Source organism: Canis lupus, chromosome 7 (assembly GCF_048164855.1).
Source record: "Canis lupus baileyi chromosome 7, mCanLup2.hap1, whole genome shotgun sequence".
NCBI classification, from domain to species: Eukaryota; Metazoa; Chordata; class Mammalia; order Carnivora; family Canidae; genus Canis; species Canis lupus.
Genome location: NC_132844.1, coordinates 11,084,280 through 11,090,671, shown reverse-complemented (window position 1 = coordinate 11,090,671; position 6,392 = coordinate 11,084,280).

The window sequence follows — 6,392 nt, the reverse complement described above, 5'->3', positions numbered from 1 at the left end:
AATAACTGCCAAGTCAACTCCAACAAAACAACTAATAATATACCATTATCAGATATTTTATTATATAAATGAAAACGTTTTATTAGAAAAACAGATATATTGATTTGCCTTAGAAATTCATCAAGAAAGCTAAAAATCTCTAGTGATGCTGAAAAATTACTCTGAAAAGACATTAAACTGTCACTTATTTTTAAAGTTTCTATTTATTTTAGAAAAAGAGAAACACATGCACATGAGTGAGGGGAGGGGCAGAAGGAGAGAGAGAGAGAGAAAGAGAGAGAGAGAGAGAGAGAATCTCAAGTAGACTCTGAGCTGAGCAGAGAGCCTGATGCATGGCTCGATCTCATGACCCTGCAATCATGACCTGAGCCAAAATCAGGAGACAGACATTCTACCAATTGAGCCACAGGCACTCCATTAACTGTCACATTAAAAAACATAATAACTGTTTATTGGGAATGGCAAGGTATTTTTTTGTAGAACATTTGTTTTAAAATGTCAACACTATACTGAACACTAAAATTATAGAGCTCTTCTCATTGAACTCAAGTACATTCCTAGAGCATACCTCACCTCTAATACTAACTCTCCTGGGAGTTCCAACCATCACAACAAATGACAAGCAAATGACATGAGCTCTCCAGTGTAATAAATAATAAGACTGAGCACACAGGGAAATCCCTCCTTCTTACCACCCTAACTTTCAGAAATGTCAGGAAAGCATATTTAAATTAATAAATAAATGCATAATATTGCTGAAAAACATAAATGGAATTGAGAAGATAGGAGAAAACTGAAATGTGTAGAAGAAGAATACTGCTTTATGGATGCACACATCAAAAATGTCAATAAACAAGATATTTAATTTCACAAGTAATTAAATGCATCCAAAATAAAACACCAACATAATACCATTTTTTATAGTTAAATTTCAGAGCTTATGTCAAGAAGTTATTCTGCTTCTTGAGTCTACACTGATTGATGCACATCTTCACATGTAGCAGCGTAAAGATGGTCACAAATGAGATGGAAACTAATGTAACAATATGTGTCAAAAGTCTTAAAATTCTGTGGATGTAATAAATATTTTGAGGGCTATCAAGCTGGTGAAACAAACATTAAACAGCTTTGTTTCAGGATCTCTTCTCCTTTAGTGCCCACCATGTTGGTCACACAGCTTCAAAGAACAAAGAGGTAGACCAGACAGTGGTGGGCAGCAAAGCAATGTTTATTGAGTAATAGTACAAAGCTCCCAAAGAGGGAGGAAATAGCAGAGATACAGCTTTTAATCTACCAATAAGTGGAAGATAATAAGTTTTTGCAGCTCAAGCGTAACTTTACAATACAAACTCTAATAGGCATGTTACATTTGATACCACAGGAATAGATTCACCTGAGGAAACAAATGGTCATACAAGTGCCTTAACTTATGATTTGGTCTTTTGAGAATCATGGAATTTTAAAGACATATTTGCACTTTATCTAGTCCAACTCCCTTTTAACGTTCATATAACTTATCTGCCCATAGATGCTAAATTAGAACACTAACCTGATTGCAATCTATTATTGTTTCCAACACATTCAATGATTATTTCTCAAAGTTAATGATTATTCTCAATGATTATTCTCAAAGTTAATGGTATTAATGACTCTTTAGAAATAGTTGGGCAACTCATGGGTAATCCTCGTTTACCACATGCCTAAAATCAAAAGGAATGTCTTACTCCCCTTGAGAAATTACAAACTACAAAAAAACACTGTATATTTAAACTCATTTGGAACATCCCAAATCCATTCTTGTAATGGAAACATAATGTTTATTTATGAACATAAAATTTCAAATAAAATAATCATTTTCAGCATGGTCTTCAGGAAAATACATTTCGGTGTCACTAAAATTTTCAAGGATATAAGCTGCTACCCATCATATTTTAGCAGATACATTATGTTCTTCTCCATTACATGTGATTGGCAGTTATGTACTATAATAAAATCTGTCAGTGTGGCCATTTTTTCCCTCATTTGACAGTTTTCTAAAAAAAAAAAAAAAAAAAAAAAATCTTGTTCTGGCTACCAATTAAAACTTGATTTTACCCCCTTCATTTTATTTCTTTATTGCATTTTAGTTAACTGAGCACTCCCTGTTAATTTTTTTCTAGCAGTAGTAAATTGACAGCACAAAGTAATTAAAAACCTAGAAACAATTCTTTCTATAAACTACTCCCTGCCTTCTATTAGCCAATGCTTGTGCTAATGTGACAGATATGTCATTTGGGGACTGACATTTCATGTCCACTGAATCAGCACTTCACTTAGTTATAGGATCACTTCTTTTAAGGATTCAATATGAGGGAAAAAAATGTACTACTGGAAATGACATACAGGAAAGTGTCACAGTGCTTGACATTATCTGTAAAATCTCATTGTCAATAGGGCTATGTTTAGAAATTCAGAAACTTAAGTTAAAAATAAAAACAGAAAGATGTTTGGAAAAGAATAGCAAAGAGGACACCAATTATCTTGGCAAACTGTATTTTAAAAGCACCTTTAAGTTTAGATATCAGCAGAATCAAGGCGATACAGATGGTTCTCTTAGAGTAATTAATTTTTTTGTAGTTTCATATTTATATACCTCTTCAAATATTTTGAGATAAATTAACATTTCAGTGAGACTTAGCTTAATTTATTTGTCTTTAGATAACATATTACTTTCCCATTAAATATAAACCTCGTTAAGAATATCAAATGATTCAGAAGTTTGTAAAATATCTAACAGTGCTCAAGTATATGTATTTTGATTTTGTTTCTATTTTTCTCCACTGAACTCTTCTTGCTCTATATGTGGTTTCTTAACTATAAAATAATAGGGTTCAGCTATCTGTGAAGTAATGTCTCTCCTAGAGACTCAATTATCTCATCCCAGCATCACTAGAAAATTAACACTACAAATTAAAGTGTGACTCTTTTTCTAAAAACATTTTAAGATTTGATTGCCTAATTAAGCCTAAAACATGTTATTACATAATTTACTATTTAGAAGATATTTGTTATTCATCTAAAAAGGTTATTTACTGAATTCAGTATTTATAGAATTACTTATTGAATAACCATTATGCACTGGACTTAAAAAAAATGAACAAAGACTACACAGAGCAGAGCTTAGTCTCTACATCAAACTTTCCATATCTTTTTCTTTCAGCTTTTATCAAATATTTGCCTTATCAAATATTTGTTGCTTCCGTTTGTTTGCTATAGTAAAGCAGATACACACTGTGAAAACAATCAACCAGTGAGCCAACATTTAGGTCAACTATAATATTCCTGATAAGAAAGCTTCTTTATGAATAATTACTTAAGGAAAGCTTGTGGTTTAAAAAAATGAGATTATTCAGGCTCCTATTTTAAATAAATTGATGAAATTCTAAGAAAAACCACATAGTGAAGGAAAACTGTAATTTTTTAATTAAAAAAAGTCTTAAAAGTAGACTGCCTGTTCTGATGAGATTTGTGTACAATATTTAAAAGGTTAAAAAAAGAAGCCAAACTATGATATGATTAGAGGCAACTAAGCTTACTTAGTACTTATATCAAAAGTTGTGAGTGGAAAACCACTCACTTTTCTTTTATGTTAAACAGATCACTGTTATGCCAGAAGAACAGAATAGACTCTTCATGGTTTCAGGAAACTTTTTGGTAAAAATTCCCTGTATAAACTATTAGATTTCATTTATGTACGTCCTTCCTTTAATGTACTGTAAACAAGTATCTATCAAAGGTCTACCATGTTCTCATCACTGCTACAGAACAAGGATATGGCAGTCATCAAATAAATTCAATTATCATAAAGCATCCATTCTACATGGTAAAAAAGTAAGCAAAAAACTATGTAATAGATCGGGTAGTGATATATAAAAAAAATTAAACAGGTAGGGGATAGAGAGTTTGGAGGTACTCTATTAGAAACAGAGATTCCCTCAGAGAGAATTTCAGCATATACCTGAGTGAAATGAGAAATTAGTCCACTAAAATATTTAGGAGTGCATTATAGGCAAAAGCAAAGGCAAAGCTCAGAATACAAACTTCTCTATGCTGATAGCCCTTCATTATAAGAATTTAATTGGTAAAAATTTTTACATTTTGGTGTTGAATTTTTTAATTACATATCTGCAGTAGCAGGTATAATTGCTGAAACATTTCTTTTAGAAAGATGATTAACAGGACGCCTGGGTGGCTCAGCAGGTTGAGCATCTGCCTTTGGCTCAGGGCATGACCCCAGAGTTCCAGGATCGAGTCCTGCATCAGGCTCCCTACATGGAGCATGCTTCTCCCTCTGCCTGTGCCTCTGCCTCTCTCTCTGTGTGTCTCTCACGAATAAATAAATAAAATCTTTAAAAAATAAAGATGATTAACATAACAAGGTCTTTTTGTATAACTTTAATGTCAAGTGATTATGTACATGTTTTCATAATCACATTTGCACTAAAATGAAAGCTCTGTGAGGGCAGAAATTTTATTATCTGTTTTGTCAACAAGGACTCCAGTGTCTCAAACACTGTTACATTGTAGATAATTGACAAATATGTGTCAAATAAATGAACAAATAATTGTGCACAAAATATTTTTTACATAAATACTAAATGTGTGGGATGCCTGGGTGGCTCAGCGGTTGAGCATCTGCCTTTGTGCAGGGCATGATCTCAGAGTCCTGGGATCAAGCCTCACATCAGGATCTTTGCATAGAGCCTGCCTCTCCTCCCTCTTCCTATGTCTCTGCCTCTCTGTGTCTCAGAATAAATGAATAAAATCTTTACAAAAAAAAATCACTTAAAATACTAAATGTGGATATAGTTCTAATTTCTTTCAATAGTGTTATCATACAATATTCAATTGTCTAGGCAACTTACTAATAATGCAGATGTATTCACTGCATCAAAAGAAGAGTATGTTTTAATCAAATGATGAAATTTTAATGTCTGAAATTTTGCATCCCAGCAGAAATTTGGGGATCAGTAAGTTCAATCAATTATTGATATAAGTGTGATTCTTTCTGAATTTCCAATTTACTGTAAAAAAAAAAAAGAAAGCATCCTGGTTTCCTCCTCTCCAAGTCACAAGTACATTCAAACCATCATGCAATTTCAAGGAAAAGATCTGATATGAAAATACAAAGAGGCAAAAATAGTGAAGGTGATCATTAAATTCCATTTATAATTGAAGACTGGAACAAAAAACAGTAGAAGGAAATGATACAACATAATTATCTAGGATTGTAATGAATCAAAAAGGGGAAATGCATGTAAAGTATATTAGACAAATTCAACTTTTTATATATAGGTCTAACAACTAAGAAATTAGTCATGAAAACATAAGTTAAATATAAATTTTATTTATATATATTCCAGAATGTAATTTATACATATTATGTATATGCATTTACAGCAGTTTTTAAAAGTTCTTCTCCTTTTTTATAACTTACTGTTAAATATATTAGGCACTTATAACTCATTTAATTTTGACAGACAAGTATTATACATATATTATAGGTGAGCCAGATCACCCTTCATCTCAACTGTTCCTGCTTGACTGTAAATATCTATTTCTTAGCAGAATCAGTGCTGGTTATTTCCTCAGAAGGACTTGAAATGGTAACAGTTAATTCCACATGAAGTTTTTGGTTCCTAGATCACAGATATGCCCACAATATAGGTGTGATCTACCAAGTAATATTATTAATAATGATAATTTAATAATCTCTGATTTATTTTCCCTTTTAAAATCAAACTTCTCATTAAGTACAAGTAGGTGCAAACTGATTTCCCACAAAGAGCTTCTGGAATATAAGAGATTAATTTTGTTTCTGAAGAATGGCCTCGATCACTGGCAGCACAGTTTTTAAAAAAAAAAAATCATTTGTGTTTTAGGCAGACTGAATAACTCTCTGTACCTGGGACGTAGTCATGTTCAGAACTGCCACATACAGGATGAGCTAACATTCCAAAGAGGTATTATAAAGTCTTTTTTCCATTTAGATACTGTACAGCCAAGTCAAGGACAAAAACAGGAAATGGACTACAAAACATATGTAAATAGTAGTAATATGATAGCAACCATTTTAGGGGTACATATATATATAACACTGTGCGTTGACCAATTCCATATATATATGTATAAAATATACATATATATATGGAAAATATATATATGACATACTCTTTAAGTACTTTACATATATAAATTTATTCAATCCGGGATCCCTGGGTGGCGCAGCGGTTTGGCGCCTGCCTTTGGCCCAGGGCGCAATCCTGGAGACCCAGGATCGAATCCCACGTCGGGCTCCCAGTACATGGAGCCTGCTTCTCCCTCTGCCTGTGTCTCTGCCTCTCTCTCTCTCT